Source organism: Pelophylax lessonae, assembly GCF_965119305.1.
Source record: "Pelophylax lessonae genome assembly, chromosome: 12".
NCBI lineage: Eukaryota > Metazoa > Chordata > Amphibia > Anura > Ranidae > Pelophylax > Pelophylax lessonae.
The window spans coordinates 77,057,357-77,075,104 of NC_138779.1; positions in this window are offsets into that span (position 1 = coordinate 77,057,357).

The following is a 17,748-nucleotide window of genomic DNA, read 5'->3' on the forward strand; positions in this document are numbered from 1 at the left end:
TAGAAATGCAGCCCCAAACTTGCAAGGAACCTCCACCATTCTTCACTATTGCCTACAGCCACTGAATGTACTGCTGTCTAGCAAACAAGCGGTCTCTTGCTACAGCCAAATATTTAAAAGTGCTTGAACCGCACATCTTGAAACCCCCGTCTGCTTTAAAATCTTTGCCGGGGAGAGACCTTGCTAATGCAGTAGAACTACCTTGTATCGTGTTGCCATGCTCAGTCTTGCCATAGTGCATGACCTCTGACATGAAACGGTCTTCCACAACCTCACCTTATTAGCAGAGTTTGGCTGTTCCTCATCCAGTTTTAAGCCTCATACACAGTTGCTTCTGTTTCAATTCATGGCTGTCTCAACTTGCATATGCAATTGATGATCATTAGCACCTGCTTGGTATAAATCGGTTGTTGATGCACCTAATTCTACCAAATCCCTGACTTTGTGCAAGAATTGATGCTGGTTTGAAGCCAAAGGGCAGTTACACCAAATGATGATTTGATTTAGACTTTTCCGCTGTTCTCTCACTTAGCATTTTGTAAATTGATAAAAATTAACAAAATATGTGTTTGAAAGCATCCTTTTACAGCATTTCTTTACACCTGCTGAAAACTTTTGCACAGTGTGCACTGAAATAATATGCAGGTCTTGAGGGAACCCCTGCTGATACCATTTTACTGGAGATCTGTGGTAAAAAAAAAAAAAAAAAAAGTCCCAAATATTACAGGCCAGTGGGAAGAATGCCTCCCTTAAAGACAGCTAAATAGATTATTTGATATTTCTCACAAGGTGGAGATCTATTACTAGGACCCTGATTGCATTTTGTACTTACCAATGGGCTAATAAGCCATGGAAGGTACTCCTTTTAGGGCCACACACATGGGCGTTGGGATTACTTCAACAAACGGTAGATGCATTTCTGAGCTCTGGTGCCAAACTTTGGAATGGCACTCCAATGCACCCCTGCTGTACACTGCAGAATATGCATTAACTGTGCACTTCAGCCTCCTAATTTTGCCGCACATGGCATTGAGGTATGAACAGGCCAAAAATAAATAAAATTACAAAAACTTCCCTAGATTTATTGCTAACATGAAAATACATTTTCACTTTCAAAACATGAATACATTATGAGCCACAAAGGTAATCAGTGTAATAAAAATTGCATGTTATTACAAATGTTTATATAATACTGAAACATATTTCAAGCAATAAAGCTAACTTCAAGCACAGGCTGTGTAAAAGCGGTGCCGATAAATAAATATAGACATATGAAATCAAATGGTGTCCTCCAGAAATGTGTGTCATTTGTAATCTCCTAAATTAGAAGAAAAGTGGCAAAATGTGATATTAAGCCTACTGCCAGCCAGCGCCGGTCAAGACAAGAAGTGCCCGAGGTGCACACAGCAGATAATTCTAGCTGTTTAAGGGAGAGAGGAGAGAATTCATGAATCCATTCCTGAAACTAAATGAGGAAATGCATTCCATAAGTCATTCTGGAAGGGGCAAAATGTAATTAATGTACACATTAAAGTAAAAAGCTTTTTCATTAAAAGTGCACCTGTTAAATTATGTAATGCACTGCTTACCTGAACAGGCAAACCTGTTTGACACTGTCATAGAAACAGTGATACTTTGTGGTAATAGAATTAAAGTGGCTTTTCAGCAAATCTTACATCTGCTTGGGACCTTCCATGTAATAAAATTAAAGGCTCCACCTTCTACAGTTTTATGTTCAAATCTACCTACTCCTAAATCTGAACATTCATATTCAACGGCTCTTAGTTATAGAGTTCAATGGTAACTGTATTTTTATTCACCTTTCACATTTATTCATGCAAATGCAACAAGCTTTAATATTGTTAATGATGTTTAATATTTTAGGAAAATTGTTTATGTATAGAATTTCTAATTAAGTGTACTGGAGTAATCATATCACCTCATTATGTATGCAAGGACTGCTTACCTAGGAGGACTTCGCTAGCTTAGCGGGGTTCACTCCGTTGATCCGCCCACTGAGCAGGTGGATGACAGGGCCGGTCAGAGTCCCGCTTTTCTCTATGGGAAGATCGGATGAAAACAGACAGCATGTCCATTTTCATCCGATCCTACCCATTGGACGGATGGAGAACGTATCGCCATCCGTCTGTTTTCAGCAAATCTTGTCGAATCAGATGCCAGACGGGGGGTCAGCGGATCCGCCTCCTCAGAGGAGAATGGGTGGTCCAATCAGGTCCACCTGAAAAACAGACAGGTGGACCTGATCTGTCCGATCGTGTGTATTTTACTGCTTTCTAAATCAAACACAAGGTTGCAGGTCTTCTAAGGATAACTAAGCTTATCAAAACAGTTATTTAGCATGAAATGGTAACTCACTAACAGAAGAACATGTTCATATTTATGTAACGAAACTACCAAAATATAGAGGCACACGGTAAAAAGTTAATAAGAGTGTAAAATCTAAATAATTCCTTAAAGTAAATGTTACTATAACAATTATGAATGTGTATAGTTGTATACACGATGCCTCAAAGCAATAGCAGAATTCACCAAGTGATGCTGCATGACCAATCTGCTGCTGTGCCACTCTATACAACTTTTGTTGTTCGATTTCCTTTAGATTTACCTTCAACTATGTAGTGCAGGGGCCTGACTGATTGCATACAAATTGAAAGTGTTTAGATTTTACCCCATAATATACGGTTTTGGTAAATCTAAAGGAAAAAATCTGAAGACAATTGTATAGTGTGTACGGTCCATTAATGGGGATCCAGAGCTTTCTTGACAGCTCGGTCTCTGTGCTAAGACTGCACAGTGAGCGTGCTCTCAGCACAGGAATGTAGACCACTCAGCAACACATATGGGCAGAGTGTGAGCCTTCCAGCCCACATGCAGGCATTACACTGGCAGAAATAGGTTAAAAAAAACAGTAAATGTGTAAATAGGCTTTTAATTCAATGCCTTGTATTTAGCCCAGGCCTAGAATCCAGAATCCTCTGAAAACACACAGGAACTGGCCTGAAGCCTAGCACAGAAAAGTGTATGCACCAAAAGGTACTTGAACTTTACAAGTAACGTAAGCTAATACAATTTGGAGGGGGAAAAAAAAAAAAAAAAAGTTCACCTTGTGTAACATGTAACAGATGCACTGGCTTCCACTCCCTCTAATCCCCCATTCTGAAAGCTAGCGGGCAATTTGCAGTGTAGTGATCGATATCGGTTTTTCGTTGCCAATATTTTGGCCAATGCTCATCAGTATTGGCCGATATGCGCCGATATTTTCGTACATTTAAAAACATTTTTGACAGGTACTCTTGTGGAGGGATCTGGGGGGGTCTAAAAGACCCCAAACCCCTCCTCTGCACTTAAAAGCATTCAAAACGCCAAGTTTGGCTGTTTTGAATACTGACATTTTTTTTTTAATCCGGCGCCAGTACCCGGAAGTGATGTCATGACATCACTTCCGGGTTTTTGCATGGAGACCCGATCAGAGCCAAATGCGGCTTTGGTCGGGTCTTCGGTGGCCGTGCAGGCTGGTTGCCCGGGTCTCCCGGTGGGACGGGAGACCTGGGCGAGAGACGGAAGAGGGGGGACGTCCCCTCCTGCTGCTTGTAATGACAGCCAAGCGGCTTCTCAGCCGCATCGTTCATCATTACAAGACAGCCAACCATCTGCTATGGACGCTGGTACTGGGGTGATGCCTCTAGCTGCAGGCATCACTCCGGTACAGCACTTTCCGAAATATCGGTAATATCGGCCACCTTGGTGGCCGATTCCAATATATCAGGGAAAGTGCAGATCGGCCCTTGATATATCGGCTTTGCCAAAAATCGGTTGATCTCTACTGCAGTGTTCTGCGAATGGGAAAACTACAAGGTCCAACAGGTTTTGCGGCTGTCGCCTTGTTCTCAATGAGCTACCCCAGCGCTGTTGAGCCCTGCTGTGGTTAATTCATGTATACAGTCACATTGTAACTGCCTGGCTGCATTGCAGGTACACCCACACAGAAAGTCCGCATGACCGTGGCATTACACCCACGATCTGCTGATCGTGGGTGCAATGCTGCACAGGTCCATTACAAAAATAAATATATATTTACATGCAAAAAAAAAATTGTTTATTTTTTTGTATTCTTTAAGCAGAACTTATACCTCAAACATTTTTTTTTTTTTTAATCATCTCATAACACCTTTACTTTCTTCCACAAGCCCCTTATGCTTGATGAACGGATTTCACTGAGAATCAATATTTTAATAGCCCTTGGACCTGGAAAACTAAACATGCATGGTAGTTACAGAAAATAATTATTGATCTGCATATTTCCATTTTTCCAAGACTAAAAAAACTGAAACGTTAAAGGTATATTCAATTGCTAAAGATATTCTAATTCACAGCAGTTTCTATACATATTTATAAATGGTTTTACTTGTCACTCAACCAGTTTTTAGATCTGACAACCCTTTTAACAGTCATGAGAATACATTATCATTTTAATCAGAAAAAAGTATGCAATATTTGCTTATTTTCATTAATATTACTGTTCTTCCGGGAACAGAACATGAGATTCTCACACCAATTCCTTTGGGCAGAGAATACTCTAAAATTTGAGCATTTTTGGATAATAATAAGATGCCCAGCAGAAACCAGTGCATCAGCAGCCCTTTTCATTACACCTGTGACAGGTTTTCAGTCTCCTAGTTTGCTTCTTTAGGAATCATCAATACAAATGTAGGCTCATTACTACATTAGCTGACAGGTAAATCAATTATGATTATACGTATAAATAGGCATTATTATTACCTATTACAAGCTCCTAGCCACAATATGTAGCACAAGAGGTACAAGTACAAACCTGTAAAGTAAATATGTCACTTGTTTACAAGATTGTCTGTCTAAAATTACAGGCTACATAAAAGCTGATGAAAACACATGCAGTTGTTTTAATGGTTTGATGATATGGTTGTACATTAAAAGACCTACAAACATGCTGTTCTCTATAACCTTTCTAGTAACACCTAAAACCATCTTTGCTGAAAACAAAAGATGCTGAACCTCCAATGTTTGGCCTGCCTACTAAAATATACAGATTCTTCCCAACTACTTGGTTGTGTTTCACTACTAGATCTCACCAGCAGATGGCACTGTAGGTAGAGGATTTTAGGTTACAAAAATGTAAAAGGTCAAGCCCACACAAAAGAATATGCTTGCTTTGGATGAACATGAAAAGGGTGAATCAACAAATGGATTTCAAATTTAATCCTCCCCCAACCTGGCCAGCTACTACCAGTATGAAGAGAGTGGGCGTCATACTCCCCATGCTGCAAAAGTAGTAAACTTGGGAGTGCAACAAAAGAAAATGAAGTCGCACACTACTGTGCTCAAAGGAGAGTGGCAGCAAACAGGAAAATAAGGAAACCAAAGCCTCTGGGCGTACAGTTAAATATCAGCTTTAGGTGGACCTGGCCTTACAGTGATATTAAAGGAGTTGTAAAGTCAGGAAGGTTTTTTTTTTTTTTTAATCTTAATGTATTCTATGCATTAAGATAAAAAGCCTTCTGTGTGTAACAGCCCCCCCCCCTGCCCCCCAGCACCCCCTTTTACCTGTGCCCCCTCCCTGCCCAGCAAAGTCCACGAGTTCCTCGGCCGTCCTGGGACTCACCCTCCTGATTGGCTGAGATACAGCTGCTGCGCTATTGGCTCCCCCGGCTGGCAAAGTCAGTGAGCCAATCAGGAGAGAGAGGGGGCAGGGCTGAACAGTAGCTCCATGTCTGAATGGACACGCGGAGCTGCAGCTCGGCTCAGGTGCCCCCATGGCAAGCCACTTGCTGTGGGGGCACTCAAAAGGAGGGAGGAGCCAGGAGTAGGAACAGGGACTGGAGAGGAGGAGGATCCGGGCTGCTCTGTGCAAAGTCAACTGCATAGAGGAGGTGTGTATAAAATGTTTGTTATTAATTGTTATTTGCTTTTAAAACAAGATTTTACAATCACCTTAAAAGTGCCGGTTCACACTAGGTCGCTTCGACTTAGGGGGGCGACCTGTGAAGTCGCATGCAGCGCGACTTTGGCGCGACTTGCATGGACTTCATAAAATGAATGTCTATGCAAGTCGCCTCCAGGTCGCCCCGAAGTAGTACAGGACCCTTTTTCTAAGTCGGAGCGACTTGTGTCGATCCTATTAGAACGGCTCCTGTACTACACAATGGGAGCGTGACGGACCGTGACTTGTCAGGCTGACAAGTCACGGTCCAAGTCGGATCAGTGTGAACCGACACAAAGACACCCGTTATTTTGTTTGTTTTCTAAATAACAAACATGTCATACTCACCTGCTCTGTGCAATTGTTTTGCACAGAGCAGCCCTGATCCTCCTTTTCTCGAGTCCCTTCGCCGGCACTGCTGGCCCCTCTCTACTGTCGAATGCCCCTAAAGCAAGCAGCTTGCTATGGGGGCACCCGAGCAGCCCCACTCCACTGCTTTGCATGTCCATTGATACACACAGCCCTGGCTCAGCCCCTCAATCTTTTTCTCCTCATTGGCTCACTAGCTGTGATTATCAGCAGCTAAACCAATGGCTGAGGCTCTCGTGCACATCACTGAAAAGAGGTGGGGCTTAGGTGTTAGGGGAGCTAAGGAGAACTGCTGCACAAAGAAGAATGCATGAAGGTAAACAATCTTGAGCCTTTAGAAACATTTTAAAAAGGGGCTGTAAACCCTTGTTTTAAAAAACAAAAAATAGCAAACATCTTCCTCTTCTTCTGGGGTGCCTGCCGCTCCTTCCTAGGGGCACCTGTGCAGGCTCGCCCCAGTGTCCATTCACACAGACAGCGGGAATCACACCTGCTCCTGTGTCACTGGATTTGATTGACAGCAGTGGGAGCCAATGCCTCCTGCTGCTATCATTCTTTCCAATGAGGAGAGAGGCATTCGATGGAGTTTTCCCAAACAGGAGGGTGCAACTCGCATGTTGTGCACATCTGACTGTAAAGCATTATAAACTCAAGTATTTTTTTATATATTTCACATGCAGTTTATGCCTTACCAATCACCTCATTGAATAACACAGTAATTATAATTACATGTAGACCGACATGTGTAAACCAGAAAACCTGTACAAAATTAATGACAGGCAATTGCAACTGTCCAAGAGTCCTACAGTGTAATCGCACACTGAGCAGTAACATGCTGTGTGGGACAAAAAAGCGGCCATGGACATAGACAGTAAGCCCTCAATCTGCAATCACACAAAAGAAGCTGTGGACAGCCATGATCGCTTGTTGCCAGTCACTGAATACTACAGGCTGGTTGTCTGTTGCTGATCCACCTGTGCTACCTGTCCCACATATATGGTTATTCTTGGCAGGAACGACCATCTGAATGAGGCCGAAAGACCAACTGATCCTTCACTTTAAATTGGCTAAATACATTCCAGATGCATCAAAAACAAAACATTTCCAATATCTTACATCTTCCTTGTAAAGCAGTCATAATCAAAATAGAAAAGCCTGTCACCTGCCAGCAGCTACATAGAAGGATTCCTGCTCTCTGTGGGAAAGCAGTGGTTTCTTTGCAAAGGTCCGACAAGCCGCATAGTAAATCAGACGTTGAACTCTGCAAACAGCAAAGCTCATGTTCCCTGATGATTGGAGAGCTATGACTCAGCAGGGGGCATGTTGGAACTCTTAAAAGAGACCACTGCTTTCCCAAAAAGAGCAAAGGTCCTAGTCTGCAGCTGCTGGCAGGTAACAAGCTTAATATTTAGGCTCTTAGCCAAATTTACAGAAAACAAGGGCACATTCACAACACATGCGTTGCGCTGTGTTCTCACGGCAGCTTAATGCAACAAGCTGAAATATGTTTGAAAAACAGAACATGCTACATGTAAATGCGCTGAAACACACTTTAGAAAGAAACAAAGTATTTTGGCTCCTGCTGTGAACAGAAAAACCACAACATCAATGCAAACGCATAAAAAAAATAAAATTATAGAAACCATTGTTAATGCACATACTCATGTGCAATTAGCTTGTGTCACCACATGCTAAATGGTACAAAAAGGTGTGAATGTGACGTACCTGGAATATATTTACCCAATTTAAACAAACTTCAAATGGGGTTTAGTCATTTGCTTGTATTTTACTTAAATCCATCAAAGGCCAAATTAGGGTGACTAGACTGCATGAGTCAGAGCTAAACTCTGCATCTGAACGCAGCAGACCTCTGTGCTATGGCTGCATAAAAACTGGACAACCAAGTCCAGTTTGTGTGCGTTAGTAACCAATGTCTGGATGCAAACGGAGTGTGTCCAGGACTGGTCAGAACCCCTAATCCCATATAGCAGTGATAACAAACCTTGGCACCCCAGATGTTTTGGAACTATAGTTCCCATGATACACAACTACAAAGCAGAGTGCATGAGCATCGTGGGAAATATAGTTCCAAAACATCTGGGATGCAACGGTTTGTCATCACTGCTATATAGCCACTCAGGTTAGGTGGCAGTGGCCATTGATTTGTATAGGGAACAATTCTGGCCTTGCCACTGCTGGTAATGGCTGTCCGCACACAGAGCATGCATGGAGGTAGTTTATCTGCTACCAAAAAAAAAAAAAGTCACTGATTCTTGCTCACAGGCACCAGTCTGACGGAAGCCCAAAACTACACATTCACAGCTTGACTAAGTTACAGTAGAATATCAAGGTCACCCTGAAGTTAAATATTAGGGATCTACTGAAAAAAGCAAAATACAGTAAAACTATTCTCCAGGAGGACTCGGATAAAACAAAAAATGCTGCGGTAATACCATTGACAGAATGCGCCAAATACTGCATGTAATTTTGTTTTGAGTTACTTAAAGGGTAACTCCACTTTTGTGGGAGAAAAAATAGCAAATAAAGAAAAAACAATATAGCGTATACAATTGCAACACAAATCATGTTGTAATTGAATGTTAATAAAAACGACCTTTCCTTTTCAATCTGCAGCTGCTGTAATTTTCAGGAAATGCAATGCAATATGGCTACCTGGAGCTGTTCTGTATACAGAATGTATACTGACCACAACCCAGAATCATCATTTCCTGTTTCACCAATTTTCCCAGAAGTCTGCTGTTTGATGTGATCTATGCAAGGAGACAGCACAAGCCATTACTGTACACAAGCTGTGCTTTACTGAAGTAAGCAAACAGGAACAGGAAACGCAACACAGGAAGTAGTACAGAGATGCACCATAGAGTTGCATTTAAAGAAACATATCCCTAACATCTCCCCCTTTTAGTATTAATAAATGAACATGTGAAATTCGATAGAGACACAGCAATAACACATTCTATAGGTTAAGTCTCATAGGTGGTTTTGAACATCTACCACTATTGGTGAAGACTAGCCCTTGTGCAAGGATTCCTTTAGCCCTCTCTGAAGTTACTGGGCTTCTCTCATCACGTACTGGCATGCTCTGCGCTTGACGGCTGTCGGGCATACTTGCTTGCCCAGAACTGTCATTGCCGTTGGTATGAGGCTGTGCCTCTGTACACTCCTCAATGTCAATGGGTGAATATGTCCTTGTGATACTGGGTGAGTCCGATCGATCAACGGGATACTGAGATTCAGGCTGCTCTGCCACTCTCAAATCCACTCGATTGCGGCGATAGCGAGTTCCGTCAACATCCACAAGATAGGAGTGTGGTGCCACCTTTTGCAGACAAGTACCTATTCTCCAACGGCCTGTATGATCACCAGGCAATGGTTTCATACGGATTCGTTCCCCATATTCAATTCTGGCAAATCTCTGGCCGATGTGTCATATCGTACCTTCGACACTTGTCTCTTAATCCTTAACTTGTCTGGAACACCTTGTATGACAGAGGGTTCAAGCAGCCTATTTGCTACTTGGTAAGGAGGTCTTTAATCTCCTTGACATCAGTCTTTGTGCTGGACTACTATCCATGCCTTCAGTTGGACTGTTTCTCCAATGTAAAATGGCTTTTCATGGGTCTTTACCATCACTTTGTGCTTTCTTGCATACATTTTTAACAATCTTCACAGCTGATTCAGCTTTGCCATTAGCATGTGGATGACGGGGTGAGGAAGTAACATGCTCAAACTTCCATTCAGTAGCATAGCTTGCAAATTGAGGGTCATTGTCCGAGATCACTGTATCTGGTTGGCCATGACGTGCAAACTGAGCCTTGCACCTCTTAACCACATAACGACCTCCCACCGCAGATATACTGCGGCAGGCAGCCGCTGCTGGGCAAAGTGACGTAGGGGTTCGTCACTCGCTCAGCCGCCTGTGGGGGGCGGGCGCGCTCCCGCTTGTTCACTGAGATCCCCGCTCGAGTGACCGGCGGCTCCAATGTCCGCTGGCCACTCGCGATCTCCCACTGCAGAGGGAGAAAGGCAGACGGCTGATGTAAACACAGCCGTCTGTCATTCTCCCTGATGTAAGAACAGAGACTATGCGATCCAGCTATGTAGGATCGTATGTCTCTGATTACATCACAAGCCACGCCCCCCCAGTTAGAATCACGCCCCTAGGGACACACTTAACCCCTTGATCACCAATAAAGTTAACCCCTTCCCTGCCAGTGTCATTTTGACAGTAACAGTGCATATTTATATCACTGATTACTGTAGTAATGTCACTGGTAATCCCAAAAGTGTCAAAAATGTCAGTCAGGGGGTCTGATCTGTCCGCCGCAATGTCACAGTCTCGCAAAAAAAAATTAAAAAAACGCAAATCGCCACCATTACTAGTAAAAAGAAAAAAAACAATAAAAATGACATACATAAATCTTTCCCGTAGTTAGTAAATGCAATAACTTTAGCGCAAACCAATCAAAATACGTTTATTGCATTTTTTTTTACCAAATCTATGTAGCAGAAAACAAATTGGCCTAAAATGTTAAAAAAACATTTTTTTTTTTTTTTTTTTTGAGAATGTCATAAAAAAAATGTGAAAAATATTGTTATTTTTTCAAAATTGTCGCTCTTTTTTTGTTTATAGCGCAAAAAGTAAAAAAAAAAAAAAAAATCAAATCGCACAGGTGATCAAATACCACCAAAAGAAAGCTCTGTTTGTGGGGAAAAAAAAGGACATCAATTTTGTTTGGGTACAGCGTTTCACGACTGCGCAATTGTCCGTTAAAGTCACACAGTGCCGAATCGCAAAATAGGGCCTGGTCTTTTGCAGCCAAATCTTCCGGGGCTTAAGTGGTTAATTGTAGCGTTAGTGGATAAGTCGGGAAGATGATCTATTTCCCAGAAGTCTGAATAATGATCAACTAATAGCAGGTATTCCTTGCCGGCGTAGTTGAATAAGTCCATACTGATAAATCTGCCACGGACGTGTAGGTATCTCATGTGACATCTGCCTAAGATACAAGTCAGATTTCTGGCATCCCCTGCAACAAAAAATGTAATTTTTGGTGATATACTCCCAATAGTAACACGTCTAAAGGGATGCCGGCCCAGCAGATTTACTCAGAGCCCTGCAGCTGCACAGCTGACAGATAATTATGAAACCACTCCCATTAGACTCACTCAGCACAGGACAGAGGAACAAACAAGGATTTCTTCAGAACAAAAGGTAGGAATCTGCAATAAAGTTTGGTAAAATCCTTGTAATGTACAGCGATCACCCAGAGGAAAAAGTGGAGTTACGCTTTAAGGAGAATTGGACTACCTCTAAAGCACAGGAGTATGACTGGGCCCTTAGAACTATCTTTTTTTTTCAGCATTTTCTTTTTAATTACAGCAATTTGTGTGTGGAAGCAGATATAGATCGCACCATCAGATCATATGGAATACCAAACCGCAACCCAAATGTTAATTCTGATAGTAATGAAGGAAAAAAGAAAACAAGCAATGGAATAAAATAATACTGTGGCCCAGCAAACAAGACTGGACAACAACTCTGCAAGGTCAAGTACTGACATCCATCGGCGGATCACTATGGCAGCCAGCTGATATTGACAAAAATATACTCTGGGAAAGGATGTTGAGTACATGTAATCAGCTCTGGCAGACATGTCAGCTTCAATCGTGGGGCTTCTTTCTGAGGGCTCTTTGTTTAGGGGCTGTCTGCAGAAATGCTACACCAACACTGACAACTGTGCATATTCACTACACGGATATGCCTGCATGTGTAACCAAGCTCGGAGAGAAGACAATAACTATCTGGCCTATTTCATGCTCATCTGCAACAAGCTTGGATGTAAACACCACGGCAAGAGTGATTAGCACTGACAACATATGCAGAGCTGGCCGTGCAATCCGCCTCTGCGTTCTGCACAGCTGGCTGCCATTTTACATTGTTGAGCACATGCAAGACTGTCTGTGTACATTAAAGCACGGCTATGCCCAATAAGCCTGATCCTGAAGCAATTAACTGTAAACCATATATAGCACGCAGAAAGAGGAATCAAAGCAGGATGAATGACAGCGCCGAGAAGCAGTTTCACAATTCGACAGGCGTCACAGATTTTGGCAGCGGAAAAGTTAAACAATGGCTTGTGTGGTTACTGGATGTTGCAGAGATAAATCACTGGGTTCTGAGGCTGAGAAAAACATGATAGAGTACAGGATCCATGTAATCCTCTTTCCTGTGCTGCAGTGCTTACTAACAAGATTGTACGGCATTCACATTGGATCAGCTGTACTGTGACCTCTGCAGACAGCTACAATAACCGATATTAATGCCAGACTGATAGAGGGAAGAGAAAGCTTTATGGCTCCAAACTGCAAACCCACTAAGGGAAAATGAAATAGAGTGAGAAAAAAAAAACACCAGGAACCAGGATTTTCTAATAGAGAATATTTAACTCACATCATATACATCAAAACATAGAATAAACATTTGTTCACTCAAAATGTTTTTTTTTTTTTTATTATTTCAGTGTTAAAATTAGGGATTGACCAATTATCGGCAAAGCCGATATATCGAAGGCCGTTCTGCACTTTCCCCGATATATCGGAATTGGCCACTGATATTGCCAATATTTCGGGAAAGTGCTTGTACCGGAGTGATGCCTGCAGCTAGAGGCATCACCCCGGTACCGGCATCTATAGCCGACGGTCGGCTGTCTTGTAATGAAGCCGCTCGGGTGTCATTACAAGGAGCGGGAAGGGACGTTCCACCCCCCCTCCCCCTCCCGCGGCTCGCCCAGGTCTTACGTCCCACCGGGAGACCCGGCAACCAGCCTGCACGGCCGTCAAAGACCCGTTCAAAGCCACATTCGGCTCTGATCGGGTCTCCATGCAAAAACCCGGAAATTATGTCATAACATCACTTCCAGGTACTCTGTGCCAAATTCAACAAATGACAGCATTCAAAACAGCCAAACTTGGGGTTTTGAATGCTTTTAAGTGCAGAGGAGGGGTTTGGGGTCTTTTTGACCCCCAGATCCCTCCACAAGAGTACCTGTCAAAGAAAGAAAAAACATTTTTTTTTTAAATGTACGAAAATATCGACCGATACCGATATGCATTGACCAAAATATCAGTATCGGCAACGAAAAACTGATATCGAACGATCGCTAGTTAAAATATGTTCAATCACCTACTGACTCTTTAAAGCACACCCTAACATTTACCACACTGGCTGATTCCAAAGTTTAGCCCCTTCATTGCTCAAATCTCTGGCTACTGAAGGGTTACCATGGATGGATTGTCCCCTGCTTGCTGTTGCTTGTGTTGCTTTTCGTATTTGATTGCCCTGCATCCCCTTGGGCAGACCAACAGCGATCGCTGCAGATCTATTGCTTTCTAAGGGTATCCTATAGATTCATGGGACAGATGCAAAGACTTAAATAAAGCGCAAAGGGTGAGCAGGGGTAATATGCAATACTGGATGTTAGAAGCTCACTGGATTTCGGGTAGCATCCATTTTTTTTAAACTTGTTAAACAAAGAAAAAAATGCTTGGAATTCAATTTAAAAGACAAAAAAAAAAAAAGGAGCTAGAAGTAAGGACTTTCAATTACAATTATTACAGCATAGGGCAAATCACTTATTGAACCAAAAAGGGATACGGTTAGGCTGTTAATATATGAGAAAAAACTACAAATCAGAGCTTAGAGAGACTAGGTTTCCTAATGAAGATCTTTTTTAATTCACTATTTACCCGGGCTGCCTCTTCTTGCTTCTCGAACAAACTATTTACCATGCAAACAATATAACACCAGAACAAAAACCCAGACCGTTGGTTAAATGAGGCCACACCTACTGTGACAAATTTGGGCATGTCTATGTCATACGCTGCATGGGGGAACCTCACAACGAATTGATTTTTCAACCTCGGTTCTAGATAACATGAAGACAAAGTGCAGCTGATCAATATCTCACTCATCAAGCAATGGCACTCCCACACAGCTCTGTCTTTGTTCCCAAGCATTGTCCACCTCCTTTCAAATACTCCACAGAAAAAGTCAGATTGTTTTTCTCATGTACATCGATTGGTATGGGGGTATGAAAAGAATGAATATAATTAGCATTTGGCAAATAAGGTAGATCTATCAAATTAAGCAACTTGCAACTGTAATCTTTTTTTCATAGATGGATGACTTTACCCTAGTTGTCTATGATGGCCTTAGAACGACAGATATACTGGAAGTAAGAGGACCACAAAACATGCTGAACACCCAGAGCCGCTGCAAGTTGTTCTCCATAAAAGATTTATTCAAAGCATGTCCAGAAAACAAGGTCATGCCTCCCACAAACGCGCAACGGGAATCTTCATTTTCCTAAGTACAGGGGTTTACTTTAGCATAAAACTCAGAGATAACTGCTGATCCTGCCAGCAGTGTCCACCTCACGCAGCTTCGTGTGAGGAGGTGGCAACAGCACTGCAACGCTTCTGATTCAGTTGTCACTTTCTTGTAGGCTGTGCTGGTTTTCACTGCAGTGGGATAAAAAATAAAGAAATGTTGTAGAAGGTGTGGCCATCAACATGGTCTTCACTGATTCACAAGTTTGCAGCTTGTAAGTCAGCATCCGGCCACACCTAGACCTTCCCACTAATTTTTGCTGCAGTGTCTGGGAAGGGGATCACGTGAGACACAAATTGAGGATTTGGCTCATTCAGGGAAGGTGAAGAAAGTTTCTTTTTGTAAATTTTATGAGGCTTGTGTATCACACACAAGCTATTTGGGACTTGTTTAGAAAATCATACAAGAAGCCTTAAAGCCCCGTAACGCACTGGCCGATTGCTGGTTGGCATCGGCTGGTTTAAAAAAAACTGGCCAACGTTCGGCCCAGGTTTATGCCAACCGGTCCAACAGAGACCAGCTATTTGGCCAGCTTGTCAGACAAGCATGTTGGAGGCAATGGCCAATGGCGAACACAGGCAGGTGAGGAGTAGATTATGTTCCTTCCTTGCCAACCCTGAGAACCTGAACAGGAGGGGGGAGCAGGGCCGGCATTTACTGGAACCAATCTACAGTATTTCTCCTCCTCCCTCTCACTGGCATTCAGCTGCTGCAGGAGCAAAATACAGGGTATTGGTTCCTGTAAATGCCACCTCCGTCAAGGTTCCCTTTCCTTCTGTGGGTCAGCCCCACCAGCCCCCCACTGCTCTTCTGACTGACACTGTCCACTTTAAGGTAAGCTAAGTTTATATTTTTACAATGACATTTGTTTTATTATATTTTTCTAAGTTTTCCTACCTATTAAGTTAGGCCTTGCTAGTTAATTTCAATTTTAAAAAACCCACCCCGAAACCTGATTTTTGATTCATGTTGTTCAGGTAGCGCTCCACTTCTCAAAAGTTGCCTTCCCCTGCCCTAAATAAAAATTGTCCATAATATTTGAATCCAATTGAAATTATGTGGCTAGCCTAATACCTGGTACACACGAAGGGATTATTGGACGAATGATCGTCTGGTTTTTTTTTTTTCCATGCTAATCTCATATCAAAAAATGAAGAGGTTGCAAAAATTCTCACACAACAGAACAACATTTCGAAGTGATGCAATTGTATTTGTATTTTATTTTCAGGCGAAAATTGTACTGATTAAAAAGGAAAATGGTATGATCTGGTATCACAAAAGAAAAATTTCCATGCTTGTCCCATCGGATAATATCAGATGAACTGCTGTGATCGGCTCTCAAAAGCTGTATACTATCACATTATCGTATGATAGATTTAAAATCTGTATTTCATGTAAGATCTTCTGATCGTGTGTAAGGGCCATTAGACAGAAACCTCTACTTGTTTGCTTCAGCCTTCCTACTGTGTGGACACCACAAATCGCATTGAAGAAAAGATTAGTCTTGACACAGCTTCACATACATTAGTATACACTAGTATATAACATATGCCTTTATTGGCCAAGTGCCAGGGTAGTTTGTATTGCATTGCAAAACTAGGAAATATTCAATGCATAAAAGAAAACAAACACTGCTGACAACCTGATTAAATACAGCAGTGCTGACCAATTGCATTAACTTTTTATGTTAGGACCATTTCACACATGCGGACCGTTTATTTCATCAGTTCAGTCACGGCAAAAGGGATGAAGTATTCATCAGTTTTTCCATCAGTGGTCATCAGTTTTTGTTACATCCAATACAATGCAAAAACGGATGGAAAAACCGACCATTTGTCCGTTTACATCCGTTTTTCGTTCTAAATGTTTTTGTAAAGAAAAATAGAGCTTTGATCAGTTAAAAAAAAAAAAAAGGGATGAGGACGGAATGCGGATGTAAACTGATTTAAATGGATGATTAGGGTTTTGTCAGTGTCTCCCCTGACATCCGCTGCTCCATAAAGGGTGCATGGAGCATCCGATCAGGTCCACCTGAAAAACTGACAGGCATACCAGAACGGAAAGCCTGTGTGAAAGGGGCCAAAGGGGTCTAAGGCCCCTTTCACGCATGCTGTCCGCTTTGTATCCATCCGTTGACGGATGAAAAATGGTTATCAATGCATCTTTATGGAAAAATGGATGTTTTCCATCTGTCTGGAGGATCGGATAAAAACTCTGATGAAAACGGACAGGCGGTCTGTTTTCTTCCGATCTCCCATAGAGGAGAGCGGGGCTCTGACAGGTCCGTCTCTGCACACAGAGGATTGATCCACGCTGAGCAAAACAGAGTCCGTTGGGCGCACCCGCCTGTGTGAAAGGGGCCTTTCACACATGCGGACTGCTCATTTCATCAGGTCAGTCACGTGAAAATGGTAGTATTCATCAGTTTTTCATTAGTGGTCATCAGTTTTTTTTTTTTACATCCACTACCAATGCAAAAACAGATGAAAAACAGACCATTTGTTGGTATACATGCGTTTTTCGTTCTATCCATTTTTTTTAAACAGAAGAAAAATAGAGCTTTGATCAGTTATAAAAAAAACAAAAAAAAAAAAAAAACTGATGACGGATGCAGATGTAAACTGATGTAAAAGGCTGATCATCCATTTACATTCGTTTTTCCACAGAGATACATTGATGGATGAAAAACGGACAAACGGACAACATGTGTGAATGGGGCCTTATTCTGTAGGGCAAAATGTGATTAGTTCTTGAGGGAATCTTTTCATATTTGATCCCGTTGACAAAACAGAAAAGTACCACAGGCCTTTGCCTTTTCTTTTTAAAACAATGGTAGGAATGCTAAAATGTATAATATATGCAGTAAATAGGAATTAATGCATGCACTGTCTTCTAGGAAAGTTTGTGTAATACCACAAAAAGAAATACCATAAAACACATTTGAAACAGCCAGGAGTCAGAATGTATTTAAAAAAGGCTGAATATGTAA